This window comes from Anas platyrhynchos, chromosome 1 (assembly GCF_047663525.1).
Source record: "Anas platyrhynchos isolate ZD024472 breed Pekin duck chromosome 1, IASCAAS_PekinDuck_T2T, whole genome shotgun sequence".
Lineage (NCBI taxonomy): Eukaryota > Metazoa > Chordata > Aves > Anseriformes > Anatidae > Anas > Anas platyrhynchos.
The window spans coordinates 183,547,768-183,561,585 of record NC_092587.1 but is presented as its reverse complement, the minus strand read 5'-3'; the positions used below and the strand labels follow the sequence as shown (position 1 = coordinate 183,561,585).

General features: G+C 40.7%; 1 protein-coding gene across 8 annotated transcripts in view; it reads right to left on the bottom strand.

Moving 5' to 3' along the window:
* Nucleotides 1–13,818, bottom strand: part of STARD13 (StAR related lipid transfer domain containing 13) — a 291,838-nt gene that overhangs the window by 152,344 nt on the left and 125,676 nt on the right. The gene's annotated exons all lie outside the window — the stretch shown is intronic.

Below are 13,818 nucleotides of genomic sequence, written 5' to 3'. Positions count from 1 at the left end.
CCTTGTCTAAACTAAGATTTTTTAATTTTTTTTTCAGACTTCCAACCTTCCAACTGTTATTGTCATCACAGTAGAAATAATTGAAACATGTGCAGAAAAACAGCTTTGCATCAGTCAGTGGCCATTTAGCGCACACCGTATCTGGATATTGGTTCAGAGACCTGGGAGCTTGTTCGAGCTTGTTTTTTTTTTTTTTTTTTTTTTTTTTTATACATAACTCTCCTGGATTACACAGGAAAACTCGATCAGTTTTGACAACAGGTTCTAATGACAATTCAGTGGAGCTGTTGCCAAGACCAGTTTACTTTTAAGAAAGGGTAAGGACTTTCTTCAGATGCACAAATGTTCACGTGCACACACACTTTCCCAGATTTCAGGTTACTGACTGATGGGAGGATACTGCCAATAACAATATAATGCAAGCAATGGATTTGTAGAACTTCCTTTGCTACTTGTCACACAGCTACTATTTTAACTTATTCAACAGATTTAAAAAAAATATTTAATAGAATTGACATGTGGCCATTTCTGGAACCGAGCACGGCAGCCGTATAATGGCAAAGCAATGCCACTAACATTTTTGGACAGGAAATAAAGAATGTCGTGTCCAGTTGCAGTAGGGGATAGGATTCAGGTAGGCAAATTATAATGACCAGAATCACAATTTGGCTGAGGCGCAAGTTAACCCCTATTGACCTGAACACTTCTACGGGATCTTTAATCATTATATTAAGGCTGATTTCAATTTCTTCTTGCTACCACAGTGAAGAACAGCCAGGCAGTTGGTCACAGAGTTTTCTGGGCCTTATTCAAGGCAAAGACTGGTAGCTATTCACTGGTAAGCACCATTTCCCACAGACCTGTTGGGAAGGTGTCCCAGCAGACCCAGGGCCTGTCTAACCCCACTCCATCACTCAGCTCTGGTGTTACAGAAATCTGTGCTTAAGCCTAGGAAGAATGCTTATTTGATGACATTTAACATATCTGGATATTCCCACTGAGAAGCAGGATATTCATGCTGTGAAGAAGGGGCTGGACGAGGTGGACCTCCAGCTCTTTCTATCCCAAAACGTCTCTGTTTCTGTGAGAACATTTTGGTAGCGTCGTGCAGCACCTGTATTCCATTAACTCCAAAAGCATTTCAGTGTTTACAGTAACCAGGAAATGTCGATGTCTGTGTTATATTAACAAGTCAGCAGCAACAACTGCAGTTTCAGATTTTAGAGCTGAGCAGAGAACGGTTCACTGTGAGACACTGAGGGGTTGGCTTTTTTGTTTGAAACACGAAGAGGCCTGTAGTGCTGCCCTTGGAACTATTCAAGAGAGCGTGAGGGGAAGCAAGTTATCAAAGGATGCCCAATACTGGGTCAGTAATGGCTTCATGTAATCAGGTAGGCAAAAGCATATATAGCTAAGTCTAAAAAATATTTGTGACAGCAAATTTGGAGCTTCTTCACCTTTTTTCCTTCCTACCTTTTGCATGCAGGTTAAGCAGGTTCACAAAATGGCATAATTTCACTCAAGATGCAGTATCTTGGAAACAAAGCTGTCCTGTGTTTTCCTATGGACAATACCACATATATGAGCAGCAGGCATGTATGTCGTAGCAGGCAGCAGAATTTAAAAGAGCACTGATGTGCTGCTGTATAATCATGGTCTATGTGAAAGGACTTCACTCTAAGAATGCAATATTCCACCACTCAAAGCATAAATTATTGTGGTCTTCCAGATAGACTCCAACTTCTCCATGTACGAGGCAAAAAATCTATGCTACGTACCCCTTTGCTTTTTACAGAAGTTTAATGGTGATGTAAAAGTACCATTACATCAGAAGAAACATCAAACACCATGGGAGAAACCTAGAAAATACTAAGATCTTTTCCTTTTTTTCTTTGGGGTGGAAAGTAGTACTTTGTAAAGCAGCTTAATTCCCAAGGAAGGTGATAGCAGGGATTGCTCTGTCATCGGCCCACCATGCCAAAAGCAGAGAGAGCTTGAGGAGGTGCTGCCATCACCTGCTGCAGTGCATGATGATGTGACCAGCATGATGCCAGAGGTCACAGCACTGCTGTATACCACCAGCTTCCAGAAAGGGGCATCTTTTTGATTGAACAATACTTGAAAATTTGACGGCAGACCAAAAAGAGCAGGCTTCACTTCCCTTTTGCACTCCTTAGGAGCGCTGCTTTCTAGCTGGCCCAGCTCCCCTCTTGGTATGAGGAGACTCACTTTTTTGAGGCAAAAAAGTACAGAAGTCCTCCTGACTGCAATTCAGTGCCATGCAGACAAAGAAGATAGGCACCCAGGCCTGTGGAGCAAAGTAAGAAAACGTAGGTATTTCACCTGTATATACTACTGGTTCCAAACTTCATTTTCTATAGTTTCCAGTGAAACAGTTTCCTATGAACAATGTCAGGACATCCTTACAGTGCTACAGATGCAGAAGTTGCTCATATGGTTTACTTTCACCACTGTCAGGCAGACTCACTTCAATAAGTTTTTGTCATTTTGTGCTGACATAAATCAGCAGTAGTTACCTGAGATCTACATTTCAGAGATTTTTTTTTGAATCACTGACATTAGAAAAAAACATGTAAATTGCTTGGAGAGTAGGTGCTAGATGCATTAGAACTCAGCAAGATCTTACCTGGTGTTAGTTTTTGGGACAAAAGATGGTGTAGTTTAAACTACAGAGAATATTTATACCAAGTAATCCTTAACGTTAATTTGATTAAAATTATCAACTACATAGTTTCAGAGTTCAAGCCTTAAAAAACATTTTAGGGAACGTCACTGCTAAAGAGAAAAAAGCTTAGGGTATAAATGTGAAAACCAAAGCCCAGTCTTCTTAATGCCTCAAATTGGAGGCTATTCCCCGTTTCTATTCTCAAATGTTGCTAAATGGTTTTGCAGGGATCTAAAATAGTTTATTGCTGTCAGTCAAGTCATAAAGAATACTATTTCATCTGGAAAACATTATCCTCCTTTAGGACTTAAACAGATTTGGATTTATTCTCCTCTCTCCTGTCCTATATCTCATCTTTTATAGCTGGGCAGGATAAATGTGAAGTGGGTTGTATGTGCCACTAGAAAGTTACAGTAGCACGTTTGTCCACTTGATACAGGTAGAAATTACCTTTTAGTGCAGATCTGATGAAACTCAAGGTCTTCTCCATCATCACCAGGGACAAGCTCCCTTCCTACAAGAACTGCTCTCATCATTCATTAAAAAAAAGCCACAGAATTTAGACCAAGCACTGAGCACTAGTAACAACCTCACATTAATGGTGACATTCTTGACTTGCTGAAGTAATTCTCAAAATTCCCACATGCTTCACTTCCTTCAAGCATGTACACTTTCCTTTTCCTCTTTGTTCCCATCATGCTTGTTGAGAATAGACGAGCACAAAGCCCCCAGTTTCTTGTTGATTTGATGGTCATCACTAATGGGGAAACAGGTTCCAGCACATTGGAGTGCTACATGTTCTGTATCTTATGTTCTTTGGATATCCCCATGACTTAACGTTGAATATAAATTTATTACTGCAGCATTTTTTATTACTTCTTTAAGTAAAAGAAATGTATTTTCTCCGCATATTATTCTTTACTGCCTCCTGTCTTGTAGATAGTTTTGTAATGTTGACAGTGCTGGAAGTCGCTATGATATATTTTCCTGAATTTATATGATGACATTATAATAATATCAACACTGTTCTCTATGGTTCATATAAATTAGCATTTTATTTGCTTTCATGACGAGTGCTGCAAATTGAACAGCTGTTTTCACTGGGCTGTTTTAATTAAGCTGTCCATAATGTCGCCTAGGTGTTTTTCTGAGCTGGTAGCACTTCATTAATACTGCGGTATCAGTGAATGCTTCAATCATTCCCAAGCATTACCTCACACTTAGGTACATTGAAATCCCATCTGCTTTGAGGCTGTCAAATCACCTCACTTTGGTGATCTGAATTTGATTCCCGGAAATCTTGCTAATCTTTGGTACCCTAGGAAATCTTGAGTTCGTACAGATTTTGCCATCTGTTCACTCACTTGTCAAGATAATGAAGCTTTAAATGATACTTGTTCTAGCAAAGATCTTATAGACAACCTGTTATTAGCCTCTCTTCACTCAGAAAATTGACAAGTTTAATTTGGGTGTTTATGATCTTTTATAAAGTTTATGTTCTAGAACTAAAATTTCCTTCCCACACTTTGATTTTTCATGTTTTTTCCTATCTGTTTCAAAGATCTCTGGAATAGTAATTTGGAAAGCCCAGATAAGTTGTATCTCCTGTTTTCCCATGAAAAAGATGCTTCTCTCTCTCTCTTTTTTTTTTTTTTTTTTTCTGTTTACAGAGCCACACTGGATCCTACGTCTGTATTCTCATCTGGGTGTATTATAGCTTGCTCTGGTTTTTATTTATTCTTGTTTGTTTATTTGTTTTCAGAAACACATAAGATAATTAATATGGGAAGCTGATTTTTTTTTGTTGTTGCCCACAACGTCTTCTTTTCCTCTTTAGGAATGGTGTATTCCAAGACTTCCACTTTTATCTCAGTTTCTGACAGTGCCCCATCTCTTATCTGTGAAGATAAGAGAAGGACTCCAGAATGTGCTCATGATCGGACATTTGGTCTGGAAGTACTCTGCCCAGGCACAAAAAAATCATTATTTTAGATCACCCATGGATGAGATCATGATAGATCATGATAGGATCAGTAACCAGCAGAAGGCATGAATTTTTTTGATAGCAAAGTTAGGGAAAGGAGTATTATGTATGGCTTTAGAGCTTGCAGAGCCCTTTGCTCATTTCACTGAGAACCTGAGAGGACTTAGGAGCTCTGGAGAAAAAGAAGTATGGGGTGGAGGCAACAAGAGAAGCAGAAATAAGGAAGGAAAAGTACTGTAGGGCATCATGAGCAGAAGAGTAAGCAGACCATGAAGCAACACTGCATTTAAGAGGAAACTGAATAGTCAGTGGAAATGGCAAGGGGAAAACTAAAACTGGACTTTTCAAAGAAGGATACGAAGAGAACAAAGATAGATAAAGGAGTCCAGAAGGCTATAAGAGAAAAAGACAGTAGGTAGGAAATAGCCATTTTGTAGAAAAGTGTGTAGAGCAATGAACAAAGTGCTCTGGGTTGTTGGCTGTTTGCACTCCTAGTCCAGGTTAACTGAGTTATCTGAGTTAAACATAATTTTAAAATGCTTTCTTTCACACTTCTTTCATTCTAACAATCTGTGAATCCGAAAATCTAAGGAATTTTCCAATGTAGTAGGTATAAGATTCATGTGCCTTAATTTTAGGCACCCATTGTTGAAAGAGAAAGGAGGGAGGTGGGAAGATGGGAGGGAAGGAGCTGTCCCACAGCATTCCACCCTGAAACGGCTGCCTGGAAAAAGTGCTGGAGGAGACCCATGGACATGCTCCAACTGGGGAAGATGTCACACTCAGAAAGTGCTTCTCTCTCCCAGCTGATAGGAAAGGAGCTCAGGGAGCCACCTCAGGCTTGGGGTAAAGCTGGAGGTATGGATTCTATCTCATGTTGCCTGTTTCTGTCAAATTTTAACGGGATTTCAGTATTTAACCATTGTAGGCTCATTTGAAAATCTCAGCTTCAGTATGAAAATCTCAGTTGCACTCTGTATTTTCGAAAGTCTCCAACAGATTTGAAAGTCATTGTAATTCTCAATAGAATTTGTGTTCTGCAATCCAATGACTTATTTTGCCGTTTGTTCTTTATTTTTTAACACTGGCTGCGTTTTGATGTGGAGACACTGGAAAATTTTACTGTTTCTCTGTAAAATAACAGCTTTGCTTTTGCAGTGCCAGCTGTAAAACATGAACACCTTGTTGGATCACACTCCAGAAATCTGAAATGGGAGCCCTGCCAAAGCTCAGGGCTTCCTTTTTGTTTTGACTGTGGCGTGGCTCTTGACTCTGTTAGTATCACGTTCTTCCCACTTGTGCTTTTCAGACACCTACGGCCAAGCTCATTCCCAGTTTAACTCCACTGAACTCAATGGAGCTGCAACAGAAGTGAATTTGTCTCAGTACGTCTGTAAATTAAGCAGCCATTTGAGTTGGAGAGTGTTGCTGATAAGCACTAACAGCACAGGAGTGCTGAAAGGAAGATATCTCCTAGTTAGTTTTGGACAGTTGACACGAACTCCACTGTCAGATAAGTCTTACAGACTGTGGGAAACGCTGAGTGGGAAAAGTCACACTCGCCGCCTGCTACCCATAGGGGGAAAACAGAGCTGGAATGCAGGAGAAATCTCGACATTATCTGCTCCCCCTGCTCCTACCAGCCAGGCAATCCAAACCACTAGCTGAATACCAGCTGCCTCTGGCCATGGCACAAACAAACGTGTTTTCTTGGCAAAGTTTCCCTCACTTCTGGAGGCGAGAGAGGAGGGAAAGAGAAGAAAAGAATCTAAAGTGTATGTGTGGGGAGTGTTTTCCACCAAAAAGCAGGAGCTGCCTTTCTGCATCATCCAAAAATACAATCACAAAACACTACCCCTGGAGGCAGAGGTGAGCCCACGCTCTCCAAAGGACAGCTATGTGTACTCGGTGAGCCAGCAGCCCTGCACCACAGAGCTCCGGTAATTTATCGCTCCACTTGGCCTCCGTTGACATTGTCAATGACGGTTTGCCACGGGCTTCGGTAAAAGAAGGATCAAACACAGGGGAACAAAACTGCTGGAAAGGAATTCTCTGTGCCCATCCAAAATTGTATCACCTGAGAATAAAGCATAGCCTTTGCACGCAAACACTGGAAGATAAACTGTATTTCCTCCCCAGTGATCACAAGACTCGGTCTATCAAGATCTAAGGAAGAACAATATGTTATATCAATGTTCTACATACACAGCACAGCAAGGTAGAGGCATGCTCACATATCTTATTGTATGCTCAGCTCCTTACCTACGTGTAACTTAACACTCTGGCTACCATCCCTGCTTGTTACGCTTCAAAAATTCCAAGGCTATGAGGCCAAAGAAGAGGAGCATGGCAACAGAAGCAACAAACAAAAAGGTGTACTTTAAAACGTTACTGAGTATTTTGAGTTCTCCATTCATCCGTTCTTCATTCTCCGTTCATCCAGCCATTGAGCACACTGCATTGGTTCTGTCTTATAAATAGGTGAAAACATACAGGAGCAGAAGTTTTGGTTTGACTTTAGAAATTCACCTTACATTTTTGGTGTCAAGGGAGAGTCCTGAGAGCTGTAAAGCAGAGATTTAGACAACACGCATTGGTGAGCAGTCAAGAAGGGAAAAAGGGTAAAAAGCAGGGCTAACTTTTTGCACTAGAGTTTTATAAAACAAACAAATGCCAACATTGGCAGTCCGCTAGAGATGTCACACTGCCTAAGGCCTTGTGCCAGCTTTACCTATAAAAAGACCCTGGAAATAAAACTAGCAGCAAAAAACACCCAGCAGGATGGGGACTGTAACCTGCACAACACTTGGCTTGTGAACCAAAGTGTGTGAAAATAAGCTCTTGACAAATTGTTTGAATATTCACTTGGAAATAAATGTAAATGCTTTAGCCATAACCTTTTTATATGAAGAACATCAGTGGCAATGTAAAGCTGTAACGTTTGCAAATGATGGAGTGTCGTTATGCCTGTACGGTGCTCAAAAGGACAGCACTCTGTGCCTGAGCTTCATTGCCACTATGTCTGTGAAAACAATTTAAAAATTATAAACTACTTAATTAGCAATCCAAGTAAGCTGTAGCTTTAAAACTTTGCTCAAAAAAAAAATATATATATATATATATATATATATAAATATTTTATGAAATATAATGTTCCTGAGCCTTGCTTTTTCTCAGATACTTAGAAGAATAAGATGTAAATTTTTCCATATATAAATTTTTCTTCTATGCATTTCAAAATGTATCATTAAGACACTAATCCCCCCCACTCCAAGTTGCCAGTGACCACAATGGGCATAGAATCAGGTTCTACAATGGTGGAGTCCTTAATATGCTATAGGAAAAAAAACGCAAGGTTCTATACTATAATCACTTTGCTTGTCAGAATTAAAGCAATTTTAAAAGAAATTGATAAGTATCAATCGGTGATAGAAGGTGTCCCTGTCTACAGCAGGGTGTTGGAACTAGATGATCCTTAAGGTCTCTTCCAACCCAAACCATTCTGTGATTCTATGGTTCTGTGGTTAGGGGCTTGAAAACCATTCAAGCAATCTAATAACTTCAGTGAGACCTACAGATGGGCATTTTTCTGTCTTTTAAAAGCAAGCTTTTCTCATCAGCAAGTGTTATCTTAGTGTTAATTCCATATCACATGCAATCATATATTGCAATAAGGATTGAATTTAAATACGGAGAAATCCCTACAGCCCTGGTAAGCTAAGAATTTACTACTGAGCAACATACAATGACAACTATAACAGCCTGAGTAATTAAATAAAATACTATCAATTGCAGTTCATGGAATAAATGAATATTTGATCAACTTTGCGTAACAATAAATTGAGCATTTCTTTTGAAATTTCCACACAGAAGTCATCCAAGCTAAATTTCAAATATCGCATGCTTCTTAGCAAGTCTTTCTTATTCATAAATTTGCAGCTGACACTAAAAACTTGCACAGCAGTCAGGCAGACCTGTTCCTTGCACAGAGTGTGCTGGGCAACTTTTCAACTATTTAATCACATTGCTTGATTTTAAACCCACACTGAGTTGGTACTTGAGTCAACTCTGGTGTGAAAACATTAATTTTCATAGGAATTACACCAGGGGAAAATTTGTCCCTTTTCTTTAAAACAGATTTTCCTGACATACATGCTAGCCTTATACAGCAGAATGTTTGGGAACTGAGAAATATTCCAGGGTGAGTTTGTACCTAATATAAACAAATTCCAGATAAAAGCCTAAAGCCATTACCTTCTCAGGCCCCATGACAAAAGCCAACACTGCACTAAGACAAGAACTGTGGTTTCACTGAATAATACACACACATAGAGCAACCTTTTTGCCAGCTGTTTCCTTGAGCTCGCCCTTCTTCTTTTCCTGCCTTCATGAAGACACTGAGCCAAATTCACAAGCGATAAATGCCATTAGAGTCAATGGAATGATGCATGGGACGGCTTTGGCATGCGTGCCTTTTGTGTTTGTATGCAGCTCCAGCCTCTTCCTCTTGCTGCACTTCAGCTGTGGTTTGACAGCGTGGTGCAAATTAGTAATTTGTTATTGCCTTGTGCTGAGCGCTCAATAAATACCAGCATCTGTATGTGCCTTTCTGTCATAGCTACTTGCTGGTCTGAGTGGAATCTAATACAGAGGACAGGAAGGGCAGAGATGGCATGATTTTCAGTTGCAAAGCTTGCTAAAGCAACTCTCCTGTTTCTTAGGAAGGTGCCCCGCAGCTGAAGTTAACACTACATGGTTCTTTGTCCTCCTCTAGTGGTCCCCTCATACTTAGGGAGAGGCTTAGGCAGCCATCGCTTCCTTCGAGTTAAATTAGTTCTTACTCATCTGCAACCTGTTGAGGGTCATGCCTGAAGATCATGGGTGCAGTCCCAACACCAGAGACAGTGATGGGTTTCATTACTCTTATGTTCATGAATGTGGAGAGTGGTGTCACTGACCACAGTGACCAACAGTTGGCCAGATGCTGTGATTTTTGTGCTATGGCCATCTCTTCTGAGCAGAGCTTCCACCACAGGGCTGCCAGTGGTCCCACAAAGGTCCCACGCTGCCAAAGGGCAGAATCTGGCTGCTTCATTCGATAGCTTTATTGCCCTGAGTAGCTTACAGTAAGCTTGCGTTCCCTCCAGAAGCATTCATTTGTCGTTGCCTGCTTGACATGCAAACAAAGAAACAAGGCTGAATCTGTCTTTTGTCCTAAGCCTTCCAGAGAGGAGCTACACATCAGTCTCCCATAGCACAAAACCTCACAAGTTAATCCTTAGGAATAGCTGTTAGGATACTACTCCTTAGGATAGCTGCTCTTCCGTACGTGTCTCTCCCTCAGAGCTGTAAGGCTTAGTCAGTGTTATAAAACAGTGAAGATTTGTTTGTTGCTTGCATTCTTTAAATCGTCTAACCTTTGCATTTTTTAAGTGATGCCTTCTCCAGCAAATGAAAGAATAGCGCACAGCTTACCCTGTGGTTATCACAGAGGTCTGAGGGAAAGGTCTACTTGAAATAGCAAACAGATAGAGCAGAATTTTATTATTCAGTGAAATTTTTCCAGGCTTTTTTTTATGATAAACATCAAATGCCAAAATGTGCCCTCTTCCATGACTCTCAGAAAACCTGTGTTTAAAGAAGGTTGGCTGCTCAGACGCAGTGCAGCTGAATGTGGCTGTTTGACTGGAGAATCCTGCAGCCCAGTGACTGACCCCAGCTGCTGGAAAGCAATGCCTTCTTGTTCCACAAAGGGTAAACTTCAGAGGAATTTATCAATTTGCTTTAGATCACCATTTGTGGCAAGGTTCCTGTCAGGTCTTTTGAGGTCTCAAGAGAAGTTACAAACCCAAGCTCATCTATCAGTTTAGTGTTCAACTCTCTTCAGCAATAGAGTAGCTGTAAACAAAAATGAGTTAAAGTAGGAAAAATGTCTATAATAGCTTCATCCTGAAACCATTTTTTACACTTATTGAAGTGTATTACACTACACTTTTTAGAATTATTGGATACATATTATTTTTAAGATTTACCAACTCTAGTCTTTTAAATATTTTTATTTCTTTTTAAAAATGTTGAGAGAAAAAAATAAGTTACAGAAAGAACTATTGAACAGGGAAATGGAGGAAGACATTTAGAAGGACAAGGAGTATCAGGATGTGTCTAAAGCGTCTTTATATCTGTTTTGTTAGTGAAGTTTCTCATGTGAAATTCAGAGTATTCCTTAATAGTTCAAGCTTTCATCTATAGCTCATGTATTAAAACGGTAAACATGTATGTTTCTAATCAACACCTATTTTTTTTAGAACAGTAATATCCTGAAATATATAGGAAGGGTTTTCATTTTCCTCTTGCTTTTGAGAGCCGACGAGCACAGTTTGCCCTCAGCTGCTCCAGTACACCAGTAGGAGCTGGGAAGCAAAGATTTTCCTATTCAGAAGAACAAAGAAGGGTTTGTTCTGTCATTTCTGATTATGAAAGGAACATATAGGCAGGAAGAGACAATCTCACTGGCTAATGTCAGGAGCCAAACTGGCACCGCGCAGAAGTTGGAGGAGGAGGCAGTGAAAGGACCCTCTCATGCACTGGCTGCAGGAGAAGCACTGAGCCTACTTACTTCTTCGGGGAGCAATACAGAAGCCACGGCCACCATACCGCTAGGTTTATTCACTTGTTTGTTTTCATTATGCTATTGCAGGGTAAAGAGCCTGGTTATTTTTCAAGCCAAAGTAAGCATCTCCCCTTTGTGTCGCTGACATGTCAAAGTGACCCCACTCTGCTTACGAGCCAGTGCACAGGAGCACTGGATGAGAATGTTTTATTTTCCCCAGTATTTTAAGGTCAGATTCTCATCTTGAGTAAACTTAGAGCTGGAGTAATGGCAGCATGAGCCATGAGTACTGCCTAGGTCTAGGAGGGATTACAGAGCGTCCCACCCTGCTGTTGCTCTGCTGTGCAGGGGAAGGGACAATGGAGCTCATGGACATAGCCTCAGCTCCACCTCCAGCACATTTGCCAGGCTTCCACATCAAGTGACAGATATGGAGATGGAGACCATCTTCTCCATTGCCCCATGAACACGAGGAAAACCCCAGGGACTGCAGCACAGGTAAAATATAAACATTGCTATGAGCCTTTATGTGACTAAGGAAACATAAAAATAAGCAGTCAATGGGAAATGCAGTGTATGGGTTTGACCTTGAGAGGCATGCAGCACCTGCAGTGTCTAACAGGGGCCAGATGGAGTTGCAGTTCCTTCTCATTTCCCAGCATCAGGCATTTTGTGGGCAGTTGTTCATGCACAGCTGCTGTGTGGGATGGTTCTGGCTTCCTGAGCTATGGATATCTCTCTTTGAAGTGAATTAGGATTGTGCCTGGACAAATAACGCAGGATCAGGCTATCTGTTAAAGGCCTGGGACCACACCTGCCTCATTCTGTGTTTCATAATATATCAGTCAAAGGTAGACAATTAGCCACGGAGAACTTCTGACATGGCCAAGGTTACACGAGGACTTAATCATATTACTGCAGTGCACCATCTTCCTTGCCAGCCCATTGCTGTTCTGCTAGAGACTACATTACCATGCATCAGCAAATGCACCGGCGCACTGCTATATTTAGTGCCTCATACATACCGCTAAAATAGAGGATGTGTCAGCTTTTAATCTGACTTCAAATTTTTGTCAGCAAAGTAAAAGCTCATTTTCCCTACCAGTGATGAAGTGTGCTCTGCGTTAGCCATCTCGAGCTGGGAAGCTCAAGATGGTGATGTTAACTTTAAAATACTTTCATTAGGCAGCTAGATTGCTCAAGCTGATTCATTTTTACTAAGAGAAACACCAGGAAATAGTAAGAACGCATAGTGTCAGTCAGTCAGGTTTTGATAATGATTACCATGGACTAAAAAAAACATTTTCTTCAGCCAGCTGATGGTGAGAGGAGCAGCTAATCATATTTCACATATTTCACATAAGCTCTATGATATCATAGAATCATATTTCTATGATTATTATAATTCTATGATTCTAACCTAGGTGCTCTCTGCAGTACCGCAGCAGGCAATTAAGCCACCTGGGTTACAAGTCCAGAATAGGGAAGGGTGGTGAAGACCTACCCATGCCAGGTATGCATCACACAGAACCACGCATCACTCTGTCGTATCCAGAAGACAGAGAACATTTCAGAAAAGTTTATGAACTACAAAGCTGCAAGGAAGAGCCCCTCTCAGTGCAAGACATAGATCTGGCCAATTTGGTAAGTTACATAATATGTTGGCATTAACCTTAATCATAATTTAGTTTAATGTAATTCAAATTTCAAAGCCCAAAGTTTCAAAGCCAAATAAAAACCGTAACTTCTGCTGCTGAATGCTGTTAGAAGATCTCATTTCAAGAACCGCACACCTATTTTACAGAAGTGGTTTGATTGAGAAATTAATGGGTGCTAACCTTTGCCTGCAAAATGCTTCAGTTTGAAGGAATTGGCATTTTCTTCCAGAAGCATCTTAATGATAAATTTATTGCTATTTCCATCATCTACTAGATTTCCATGAGCGAAGTTCCACCTCAGTGACCAAAGCGAATCACCTGTTATTCCTCTTTCATGCTGGCCGTTATCAAATTTTCAGCTATCATCTTCTAACTGCCAGACGGGTGCTAAACTTTCTTTGGAGACCATATTGATGTTATCATAAAAGTAAAACAATTCAAAAATTTATCACAGTCAAAACCAGGCGCACTGTTAACAGAATAGGCTTTCTTTAAGATGTATGTGCTTTTGATGTGTTTTCCTTTTCTTTACGAAGCAGGCCTTCGGCGTTACACAGATGCAAGCAGCGAAAACAATTAAAAATTGCTAAATCTCTCTAAAAATCGATGGGGTTTGCTTAGCTTTGGAAAAGCACAAGCGTAATTTCCATTGGAAATACCAACACGGAATAAATATCCTGTAATGCAGACGAAAATATTGCTGTGCACAGCGCTCGAATGGCAATACCTGTAGTTATGCCATGCTCAGCAGCCTCCACACAGGCACTGACCTGCTGCAAGGTGCCTGAGCATGACGCTGCCTATTGAGATCTCAGGTTTTGAAGCCAGGGCTCCTGGAGCTTTGCTCCATGTGCTGGCCAGCACAGCCCCTGCCTTGGTG